Genomic DNA, 12990 nt, shown 5'->3' on the forward strand with positions numbered 1-12990 from the left:
TTACATTTTCTGAAGGCGGCATGATTTCATGAAAAATACCTGTATTCAGTATTTATTTACACTCACTGTCTCCTGCGGCGTGATTCTATTTCATGAAAAATACCTGTATTCAGTATTTAGTTACACTCACTGTCTCCTGCGAAACGACTACTGAATTTCAGTGTTTCTAAGAGTATGCTTTAGTTTTTGGGTGTAAATTTTTAGCATCTATGTAAAGATTGCAGTGACGGTTAGGGGACTGTTCCAGTCTTTACAGAGATGGAGACAGAGTTATGAATTCAACCCAAGGTGACAGCCAAAAAGAATAAAATGAGTTAATGTGGTGTGTAATACTGACATTAATCTGAACTGGTGGGACAAGAAGTTCAGATTGGGCCGTCACTAGCAAAATTAAAAGGACGGTGCTGTTCCTCTGGCCCATAATTCATAGGAATAATGGCTTCCCCTATTATGACATGTGCCATGAACAAGCTAAAGGATGAAAGGAGCCAGACCTGGCCAATACGACTACAAATTAAACTGAGTGGTAGCACGGTCCTTTTAATTGTCCTGGTAAAATATGGCTCTGAAACAGATTTTGAAAGTAGCCTCAAGTCACTGTTAAACATTTAGCAGCGTTAGTGTGAATACTGATAATATTTAGCTCATTTTGAAAAAGCACAGAAAGTTCAGTGATTTACAATTCAGGCTTCTCTTTCCAACCGTGATTTTGGGTATTCAAGCTCAATTTTCAATATTTTCTGTTGGCTTCTACAGAGCATAGTAATAGGAGTAATGGTATTTATTGTGCACCCTCTGAGTGAATGGCGCTGTCCTAAGCACTAGAGAAAGTAGAATGAAACCCAAGATCCACTCCTTGCCACTGTTTTTTTATGTCACTCTTTTGGGGAAATTACTCTCAATTTTGGCTTTATTGTGAACTTTGTTATGTTGCTTAGGAAAACTTAAAAATCATTCAAGTGAATGAAATAATAGAACAGTGCAAAGACAGATAAAGGAGGGAAAAGTTATGGCAGAACTGTGGCCAACTTAGATTGTAAACCCCTTAAGGGCCAAGGACTGTTGAAATAATTCCCACCTTTGTATTCTTTGCCAATACTTAGTGCAGTGCCCTGGACCCAGCGTGCACTTAAAAAATATTGCTACTGCTACTATTGTTGCTACTACTACTACTACCTTGTAGGAAAGACCCTAGCACTTCTAAAAGAGTGATAAAAACAAGCTTCCAAGAAGACAAATATGTTTTCTTTAAACCAATCCGACTGAATAAAAATTAATCAATCAATCGTATTTATTGAGCGCTTACTATGTGCAGAGCACTGTACTAAGCGCTTAAGTTCAGCTTATTATATTCCTTCAAGCTTTTTCATGTTTTCAGACCAAGAATACTATTCCCGAATAAATGAAAAAAAGAGCAAAATCATTTGTAATGCTCTTTGGGTCAAATTCCAACCCTGCACAAATAAAGGCAGGAAGCTTTACTCATAGTATAGTGATAGCAGTGCTTGACAGAGTCTGCCTTTGTAGCGTTGTTGCCATAGTTCTTTTGCTGTGTTGCCACAGCTGGGCAAAGGGCTTTTGATTGCTCTGTTGGGCAAGAGGCAGCAGAAGGTACGGTAAATGCAGCTCTGAAGAAATTGGGAGACCCAGAATACCGAGGAAAGAGCTGAAAAGAAGCCTACAAAAAAACAGTCTAAAGAGAAAGTAAGGGGAACTTTACTGTTCTACTATGTTCCCTGTAATTTAGGGTTATAATAATCAGTTCACCTTCAAGCAGAGCTGGATTGGAATATCATGAAACTCTTGAGCAATGAAAAATGATTGTATTTCCCAAATCCTTTATTTCAGAAGGGAGTGTTTTAGTGGTAAACCCTGACAGTAATTTTTGTATAACTTCTTTCTATAGGGTCAGAAATAGCACCTTGGAGTTTACTTTATATGTTTGAAAATATTTCCCAATGTCTCCTATAAGGAATAATATGTTCTTGTTCTATGCTGTTACTTTAACTTCTCATGTCTGATTGCTCGAGCTCCTTGTGTTATAAAGAGTCTCTTTCATGCCATGTTAAAACTTTCTTTCAGTAAGGATATGTCAATACATAATGTCTGCTCGTTCAGACTCAGAAGGGCAGTCTACAGACAGCACATCCAATTAACTACATTTGTTAATATGATGACTTAACAGAATTGAATTGGTGGTTCCACTTTGTTATCTGCATCCCTCCTGATCACCTTGTACTGGAAATTGGCAAGTGAGAAACATAATGCTCGACGTAAATACCGTATCATTTCAGAAATATGTGAACCTCCTTCTTGTTACCTAAAAATATGCTATTAGTTCAATCTGACTAACTCAAACCATGGATTCATTCATTCAATCGTATTTATTGAGCGCTTACTGTGTGCAGAGCACTGTACTAAGCACTTGGGAAGTACAAGTCGGCAACATATAGAGACGGTCCCTACCCAACAACGGGCTCACAGTCTAGAAGACGACAAAACAAAACACGTAGATAGGTGTCAAAACCATCAGAATAGAGTTATAGCTATATGCACATCTTTATAATAGAGTAGTAAATATGTACAAGTAAAACAGTCATAAATATGTACAAATATGTGCAAGTGCTGGGGGGGAAGGAGGTAGGGCAGAGGGGGCGCGATGGGGAGGGGCTAGAGGAAAAAGGGGGCTCAGTCTGGGAAGGCCCCCTGGAGGAGGTGAGCTCTCAGTAGGGATGATTTGATAGCTGAAAGAAAAATGGGTTCTAATCTAACTAGCCTTCAGGCTTAAGCTCCCATATAAAACAATTTTCTAACAAGTACCTTCAACTCTCACCTAAGCACATTCCCCATTAGAAACAGCCCAACTAATGAAAAAGATGATTTAAAACAATTCAGTCATGACTATACGGTTTACCAAATTATTAGCATGTACAGTTAAAATGGATTTGTTTTTTCCCCAGGGATTTTACCATCCCTTGCTGGCTCCCAAAGAATCTCTCAAAAGGCTCAGTTCTGGCTCCCCTTCTACTCACCATCTAAACCCACTCTCTTGGAGAACTCATTTGCACCCATGGCTTCAACTATTATCTCTATGCAGATGATTCCCAAATCTACATCTCCAGCTCTGATCTTTCTCCTTCTCTGCCATCTCGTATTTCCTCCTGCCTTCAGGACACCCCTTCTCGGATGTCCCAACGACACCTTATTCTTAAGAGAACTAAAGCAAAACTCTACAACTTCCCACCCAAATCCGGACTTCCTCCCGACTTTTTCACTGGAGGCACATCCCCAACCGCCCTGCCTCGCAAGTCCATAACCTTGGCATTATCCTCAACTCATTGAACATCCAATCAATCCGTGGTATGTACTGAGCGCTTATTATGTGCAGATCACTGTACTCAACCCTCGTATTCATCTGTCACCAAATCCCATTGGTCCTTCCTTCACAACATTGCTAAAATCCGTCCTTTCCTCTCCATTCAAACTTACTACCTTGTTCATCCAAGGACTTATCCTATCCTGCCTTGGTTTCTGCATCAGCCTCCTTGTTGACCTCCCTGTCTCCTGTTTCCCAACTCCAGTCAATACTCTGTTTTTTTTTTAAAAAAAGTTAAATCCAGCTTTCCCCCACTCCTCGAGAATCCCCTGTGGTTGCCTCCACATCAAATAGAAATGCCTTACCATTGGCTTTAAGGCAATCGATCTCGTTGCCACTCCTTTTTTACTCAGATTTCCTACTATCAATCAATCAATTGTATTTATTGAGCACTTACTGTGTGCAGAGCACTGTACTAAGTGCTTGGGAAGTACAAGTTGGCAACATATAGAGACAGTCCCTACCCAACAGTGGGCTCACAGTCTAAAAGAACACCAACCACTGTACGTCCATCTAGTTGATCACGACCGATCCCTCGCCCAAATCCTGCCTCTGGCCTAGAAACACACTTCCCCCCTTAACATCTCTCCCCACCTTTAAAGCCTTATTAAAATCCCATCTCCAAGAGGCCTTCTCTGGCTAAACTGTTATTTCCCCTACTCCTACTTGCTTCTGTGTTGCCATTTATTCACCCCACCCTCAGCCCCACAGCATTTATGTACATCAATCAATCAATCAATTGTATTTATTGAGCGCTTACTGTGTGCAGAGCACTGCTTGGGAAGTACAAGTTGGCAACATATAGAGACAGTCCCTACCCAACAGTGGGCTCACAGTCTTAAAGGGGAGAGAAGAGAAGCATGTAGAATACATGTAGAGAAGCAGCGTGGCTCAGTGGAAAGGGCACGGGCTTTGGAGTCAGAGGTCACGGGTTCAAATCCCAGCTACGCCAACTGTCAGCTGTGTGACTTTGGGCAAGTCACTTCACTTCTCTGGGCCTCAGTGACCTCATCTGTAAAATGGGGAGTAAGACTGTGAGCCCCCCGTGGGACAACCTGATCACCTTGTAACCTCCCCAGTGCTTAGAACGGTGCTTTGCACATAGTAAGTGCTTAATAAATGCCATCAAATAAATAAATAACGTATTTTATTTTAACGTCTGTCTCCCACTCCAGACTGTGAACTTGTGGACAGGGCGCACGTCTACCAAATCTGTTATATTGTTCTCTCCCAAGCGCTAAGTACAGTGTCCTGCACAAAGTGTAGTGGATAGAGCACCGGCCTGGGAGTCAGGTCGTGGGTTCTAATCCCAGCTCCACAACTTGTCTGCTGTGTGACCTTGGGTAAGTCACTTCACTTCTCTGGGCCTCAGTCCCCTCATCTGTAAAATGGGGATTGAGACTGTGGGCCCCATATGGGACAGGGACCGTGTCCAACCCAATTTGCTTGTGTCCACCCCAGCGCTTAGTACAGTGTCTGGCACATAGTAAGCATGAGAAGCAACGTGGCTCAGTGGAAAGAGCCCGGGCTTTGGAGTCAGGGGTCATGGGTTCGAATTCCGGCTCTGCCAATTGTCAGCTGTGTGACTTTGGGCAAGTCACTTCACTTCTCTGTGCCTCAGTTCCCTCATCTGTAAAATGGGGATTAATACTGTGAACCCGCCTGTGGGACAACCTGATCTCCTTGTAACCTCCCCAGCGCTTAGAACAGTGCTTTGCATGTAATAAGTGCTTAATAAATGCCATCATTATTATTATTATGTAGCAAACACACATTATTATTATTAATAACTCAATCCCTTCACCGCACTGATTGTAGTTCCTGGACTGGATTGATGGGTTGAATGAAAGTCCAATACCAATAATAATAATCAATCAATCGTATTTATTGAGCGCTTACTGTGTGCAGAGCACTGGACTAAGCGCTTGGGAAGTACAAGTTGGCCCTACCCAACAGTGGGCTCACAGTCTAGAAGGGGGAGACAGAGAACAAAACAACATATTAACAAAATAAAATAAATAGAATAGATATGTACAAGTGAAATAGAGTAATAAATACGTACAAACATATATACATATATACAGGTGCTGTGGGGAAGGGAAGGAGGTAGGGCGGGGGGAATGTATTTGTTAAGCGCTTATTATGTGCCAAGCACTGTTCTAAGCGCTGGGGGAGATAGAAGGGCATTGAAGGCTTGCATGTATATATGTTTGTACATATTTATTACTCTGTTAATTTTGCTTGTACATATCTATTCTATTTTATTTTGTTAGTATGTTTGGTTTTGTTCTCTGTCTCCCCCTTTTAGACTGTGAGCCCACTGTTGGGTAGGGACTGTTTCTATATGTTGCCAACTTGTACTTCCCAAGCGCTTAGTACAATGCTCTGCACACAGTAAGCGCTCAATAAATACGATTGATTCAGAGCTGAGGGATGAGCGGGATAGATTGGGCTGGTTGCCCCCGTGTGCGTTTTTCTTCCCGATTTTCTTCCCAGTCTGCTCCCCGGACCTGCCCACTTCACTGTAAGGACACTTGGTATTTGCACATCGTAGTGCATGTTGTGTGTTTACATACGGAGCGTGTGTGTGCTATGTATGTATGCATGTATGTAAGTAGAGAAGCAGCGTGGCTCAGTGGAACGAGCCCAGGCTTGGGAGTCAGAGGTCATGGGTTCTAATCCCGCTCCGTCACTTGTCGGCTGTGTGACTTTGGGCAAGTCACTTGACTTCTCTGTGCCTCAGTTACCTCATCTGCAAAATGGGAATTAAGACTGCGAGCCCCATGTGGGACAACCTGATCACCTTTTCCACTCCCCTCAGCGCTTAGAACATTGCTTTGCACATAGTAAGCGCTTAAATACCATCATTATTAATATTATTATGTTTATGTCCTAGAGAAGCACATAAGAGAAGCAGTGTGGTTTAGTGGAAAGAGCATGGGCTTGGGAGTCAGAAGTCATGGGTTCTAATCCCCGCTCCGCCACTTGTCAGCTGTGTGACTTTGGGCAAGTCGCTTCACTTCCCTTTTAGACTGTGAGCCCACGGTTGGGTAGGGACTGTCTCTATATGTTGCCAACTTGTACTTCCCAAGTGCTTAGTACAGTGCTCTGCACACAGTAAGCGCTCAATAAATATGATTGATTGATTCTCTGGGCCTCAATTACCTCATCTAGAAAATGGGGAGGAAGACTCTGAGCCCCACGTGGGACAACCTGATAATCTTGTATCTACCCCAGGGCTTAGAACAGTGTTTGTCACATAGTAAAGCGCTGGTTGGGAAGCAACATGGTGTAGTGGATAGAGCACAGGCCTGGGAATCAGAAGGTTATGAGTTCTAATTCCGACTCTGCCACTTGTCTGCTGTGTGACTTTGGGCAAGTCACTTCACTTCTCTGGGCCTCAGTGACCTCATCCACAAAATGGGGATGGAGACTGAGCCCCACGGGGGACAGGGACTCTGTCCAACCCGATTTTACTTGTAACCAATTAGTACAGCGCCTGGCACAGAGGCCTGGGTTAGCAAAACGCCATAATTAAATTAATAAATACCCTCATGATTATTATATCCTCTTCCTTTTTTCGTCTGTTTGTTTCCCCATTTCACACTGAGTTTCATCCACCACTACAGGAGTTGGAAAGGACATTCTGCTTCGAATCAAGCAGCCAAGCTAGCTCTCTTCCTCCCTTCGAAGCCCTACTGAGAGCTCACCTCCTCCAGGAGGCCTTCCCAGACTGAGCCCCCTTTTTCCTCTCCTCATTCCCCTCCCCACAGCACTTGTAAATATATATATATGTATATATATGTATATATGTGTGTATGTATATCATCATCATCATCATCATCAATCGTATTTATTGAGCGCTTACTGTGTGCAGGGCACTGTACTAAGTGCTAGGGAAGTACAAGTTGGCAACATATAGAGACAGTCCCTACCCAACAGTGGGCTCATTATATAGATGTACAGATTTATTACTCTATTTATTTTACTTGTACATATTTACTATTCTATTTTGTTAATGTTATGTTATTTTGTAATCTGACGATGCTGACCCCTGTCTCCATGTTTTATTTTGTTGTCCGTCTCCACCTTCTAGACCGTGAGCCCATTGTTGGGTAGGGACCATCTCTAGATGTTACCAACCCGTCCTTCCCAAGCGCTTAGTACAGTGCTCCGCACACAGTAAGCGCTCAATAAATACGATTGAATGAATGAATGAATGACTTGTCCTTCCCAAGCGCTCAGTCCAGTGCTCCGCACACAGTCTGTGCTCAATAAAGACGATTGAATGAAGGAATAGTTCCTCTCCCCCTCCTCCCCCTCTCCATCCCCCCCACCTTACCTCCTTCCCCTCCCCACAGCACTTGCATATGTGTTTGTACAGATTTATTACTCTATTTTACTTGTACATATTTACTATTCTATTTATTTCATTTTGCTAATATGTTTGGTTTTGTTCTCTGTCTCCCCCTTCTAGCCTGTGAGCCCGCTCTTGGGTAGGGACTGTCTCTAGATGTTGCCAACTTGTACTTCCCAAGCGCTTAGTCCAGTGCTCTGCACACAGTAAGTGCTCAATAAATACGATTGAATGAATGAATGAATATGTTGCCAACTTGTACTTCCCAAGCGTTTAGTCCAGTGCTCTGCACAGTAAGCGCTCAATAAATATGATTGATTGAATGAATGAATGAATATGTTGCCAACTTGTCCTTCCCAAGCGCTTAGTCCAGTGCTCTGCACACAGTAAGCGCTCAATAAATACGATTTAATGAATGAATGAATGAATATGTTGCTAACTTGTAGTTCCCAAGTGCTTAGTCCAGTGCTCCGCACACAGTAAGCGCTCAATAAATACGATTGAATGAATGAATGAATATGTTGCCAACTTGTACTTCCCAAGCGCTTAGTCCAGTGCTGTGCACACAGTAAGCGCTCAATAAATTCAAATCCCGGCTCCGCCAATTGTCAGCTGTGTGACTTTGGGCAAGTCACTTCACTTCTCCAGGCCTCAGTTCCCTCATCTGTCAAATGGGGATGAAGACTGTGAGCCCCCCGTGGGACAACCTGATCACCTTGTTTCCTCAGTGCTTAGAACAGTGCTTTGCACATAGTAAGCGCTTAATAAATGCCATAATTCTTAGTAGTAGTAGTAGTAGTAGTAGTAGTAGTAGTAGTAGTAGTAGTAGTAGTAGTAGTAGTAGTAGTAGTAGCAGCAGCAGCAGCAGCGTGGTGCAGTGGAAAGAGCCCAGGCTTTGGAGTCAGAGGTCATGGGTTCAAATCCCAGCTCTTCCAACTGTCAGCTGTGTGACTTTGGGCAAGTGGCTCAGTGGCAAGAGCCTGGGCTTTGGAGTCAGAGATCCTGGGTTCGAATTCTGGCTCCGCCACACGTCTGCTGTGTGACCTTGGGCAAGTCATTTAACTTCTCTGAGCCTCAGTTCCCTCATCTGTAAAATGGGGATTAAGACTGTGAGCCCCCACGTGGGACAATCTGATCACCTTGTATCCCTCCCAGTGCTTAGAACAGTGCTTTGCACATAGTAAGTGCTTAACAACTGCCATTATTATTATTATTATTATTATTCCCTGGGCCTCAGTTCCCTCATCTGTCAAATGGGGATGAAGACTGTGAGCCCCCCGTGGGACAACCTGATCACCTGGTAACCTCCCCAGCGCTTAGAACAGTGCTTTGCACATAGTAAGCGCTTAACCAATACCATCATAAATAAATAAATAAATAAAATAGTAAATATGATTGAATGAATGAATGAATGGCTCTTTCCACTATAACACACTGCTTCTCTGTGCTGAACTAAGCGCTGAGGTAGATACAATCTAATCAGGTCAGACACAGTCCCTGTCCCACGTGGATAACCCCGTTTTTATTTATTTTATGATGGCATTTGTTATGCACTTACTGTCATCATCAATCGTATTTATTGAGCGCTTCCTGTGTGCAGAGCACTGTACTAAGTGCTTGGGAAGTACAAGTTGGAAACATGTAGAGACAGTCCCTACCCAACAGTGGGCTCACAGTCTAAAAGGGGGAGACAGAGAACAAAACCAAACATACTAACAAAATAAAATAAATAGAATAGATATGTACAAGTAAAATAAATAGAGTAATAAATATTTACAAACAAATATATATACAGGTGCTGTGGGGAAGGGAAGGAGGTAAGATGTGGGGGATGGAGAGGGGGACGAGGGGGAAAGGAAGGAAGGGGCTCAGTCCTGGAAGGCCTCCAGGATTGATTAATCAATCAATTAATCGATCACATTTACTATCATCATCATCATCAACCGTATTTATTGAGCGCTTACTGAGTGCAGAGCACTGTACTAAGCGCTTGGGAAGTACAAGTTGGCAACATATAGAGATGGTCCCTACTCAACAGTGGGCTCACAGTCTAAAAGGGGGAGACAGAGAACAAAACCAAACATACTAACAAAATAAAATAAATAGAATAGATATGTACAAGTAAAATAAATAAATAATTAAATAGAGCACTGTTCGAAGCGCTGGAGGGGGATACAAAGTGATCAGGTTGTCCCGCGTGGGGCGCTCAGTCTTCATCCCCATTTTACAGATCATCATCATCATCTTATTTATTTATTTATTTTACTTGTACCTATCTATTCTATTTATTTTATTTTGTTAGTATGTTTGGTTTTGTTCTCCGTCTCCCCCTTTTAGACTGTGAGCCCACTGCTGGGTAGGGACTGTCTCTATATGTTGCCAATTTGTACTTCCCAAGCGCTTAGTACAGTGCTCTGCACATAGCGCTCAATAAATACGACTGATGATCATCTTGGGAAGCACAAATTGGCAACATATAGAGACAGTCCCTACCCAACATTGGGCTCACAGTCTAACAGATGAGGTAAGATGAGGTACAGATGAGGTAACTGAGGCTCAGAGAAGCCCAAGGTCACACAGTAGACAAGCGGTGGAACTGTGATTGCTATACTATTCTATTTCTTTTATTTTGTGAATATGTTTTGTTTTGTCGTCTGTCTCCCCTTTCTAGACTGTGAGCCCGTTGTTGGGTAGGGACCATCTCTCTATGTTGCCAACTTGGACTTCCCAAGCGCTTAGTACAGCGCTCTGCACATAGTAAGCGCTCAATAAATACGACTGACGATCATCTTGGGAAGCACAAATTGGCAGCATATAGAGACAGTCCCTACCCAACATTGGGCTCACAGTCTAACAGATGAGGTAAGATGAGGTACAGATGAGGTACAGATGAGGTAACTGAGGCTCAGAGAAGCCCAAGGTCACACAGTAGACAAGCGGTGGAACTGTGATTGTTATACTATTCTATTTCTTTTATTTTGTGAATATGTTTTGTTTTGTCGTCTGTCTCCCCTTTCTAGACTGTGAGCCCGTTGTTGGGTAGGGACCGTCTCTGTGTTGCCAATTTGTACTTCCCAAGCGCTTAGTACAGTGCTCTGCACATAGTGCTCAATAAATACGACTGATGATCATCTTGGGAAGCACAAATTGGCAGCATATAGAGACAGTCCCTACCCAACATTGGGCTCACAGTCTAACAGATGAGGTAAGATGAGGTACAGATGAGGTAACTGAGGCTCAGAGAAGCCCAAGGTCACACGGTAGACAAGCGGTGGAACTGTGATTGCTATACTATTCTATTTTGTGAATATGTTTTGTTTTGTCGTCTGTCTCCCCTTTCTAGACTGTGAGCCCGTTGTTGGGTAGGGACCGTCTCTCTATGTTGCCAACTTGGACTTCCCAAGCGCTTAGTACAGTGCTCTGCACATAGTAAGCGCTCAATAAATACGACTGATGATCATCTTGGGAAGCACAAATTGGCAACATATAGAGACAGTCCCTACCCAACATTGGGCTCACAGTCTAACAGATGAGGTAAGATGAGGTACAGATGAGGTAACTGAGGCTCAGAGAAGCCCAAGGTCACACGGTAGACAAGCGGTGGAACTGTGATTGCTATACTATTCTATTTTGTGAATATGTTTTGTTTTGTCGTCTGTCTCCCCTTTCTAGACTGTGAGCCCGTTGTTGGGTAGGGACCGTCTCTCTATGTTGCCACCTTGGACTTCCCAAGCGCTTAGTACAGTGCTCTGCACATAGTAAGCGCTCAATAAATACGACCGATGATCATCTTGGGAAGCACAAATTGGCAACATATAGAGACAGTCCCTACCCAACATTGGGCTCACAGTCTAACAGATGAGGTAAGATGAGGTACAGATGAGGTACAGATGAGGTAACTGAGGCTCAGAGAAGCCCAAGGTCACACAGCAGACAAGTGGTGGAACTGTGATTGCTATACTATTCTATTTCTTTTATTTTGTGAATATGTTTTGTTTTGTCGTCTGTCTCCCCCTTCTAGACTGTGAGCCCGCTGTTGGGTAGGGACCGTCTCTCTATGTTGCCACCTTGGACTTCCCAAGCGCTTAGTACAGTGCTCTGCACATAGTAAGCGCTCAATAAATACGACCGATGATCATCTTGGGAAGCACAAATTGGCAACATATAGAGACAGTCCCTACCCAACATTGGGCTCACAGTCTAACAGATGAGGTAAGATGAGGTACAGATGAGGTACAGATGAGGTAACTGAGGCTCAGAGAAGCCCAAGGTCACACAGTAGACAAGTGGTGGCACTGTGATTGTTATACTATTCTATTTCTTTTATTTTGTGAATATGTTTTGTTCTGTCGTCTGTCTCCCCCTTCTAGACTGTGAGCCCGCTGTTGGGTAGGGACCGTCTCTATATGTTGCCAACTTGGACTTCCCAAGCGCTTAGTACAGTGCTCTGCACATAGTAAGCGCTCAATAAATAGGACTGATGATCATCTTGGGAAGTACAAATTGGCAACATATAGAGACAGTCCCTACCCAACATTGGGCTCACAGTCTAACAGATGAGGTAAGATGAGGTACAGATGAGGTAACTGAGGCTCAGAGAAGCCCAAGGTCACACAGTAGACAAGCGGTGGAACTGTGATTGCTATTCTATTCTATTTTGTGAATATGTTTTGTTTTGTCGTCTGTCTCCCCTTTCTAGACTGTGAGCCCGTTGTTGGGTAGGGACCGTCTCTCTATGTTGCCAACTTGGACTTCCCAAGCGCTTAGTACAGTGCTCTGCACATAGCGCTCAATAAATACGGCCGATGATCATCTTGGGAAGCACAAATTGGCAACATATAGAGACAGTCCCTACCCAACATTGGGCTCACAGTCTAACAGATGAGGTAAGATGAGGTACAGATGAGGTAACTGAGGCTCAGAGAAGCCCAAGGTCACACAGCAGACAAGCGGTGGAACTGTGATTGCTATACTATTCTATTTCTTTTATTTTGTGAATATGTTTTGTTTTGTCGTCTGTCTCCCCTTTCTAGACTGTGAGCCCGTTGTTGGGTAGGGACCGTCTCTCTATGTTGCCACCTTGGACTTCCCAAGCGCTTAGTACAGTGCTCTGCACATAGTGCTCAATAAATACGACCGATGATCATCTTGGGAAGCACAAATTGGCAACATATAGAGACAGTCCCTACCCAACATTGGGCTCACAGTCTAACAGATGAGGTAAGATGAAGTACAGATGAGGTACAGATGAGGTAAC

Source organism: Tachyglossus aculeatus, chromosome 9 (assembly GCF_015852505.1).
Source record: "Tachyglossus aculeatus isolate mTacAcu1 chromosome 9, mTacAcu1.pri, whole genome shotgun sequence".
Classification (NCBI taxonomy): Eukaryota; Metazoa; Chordata; class Mammalia; order Monotremata; family Tachyglossidae; genus Tachyglossus; species Tachyglossus aculeatus.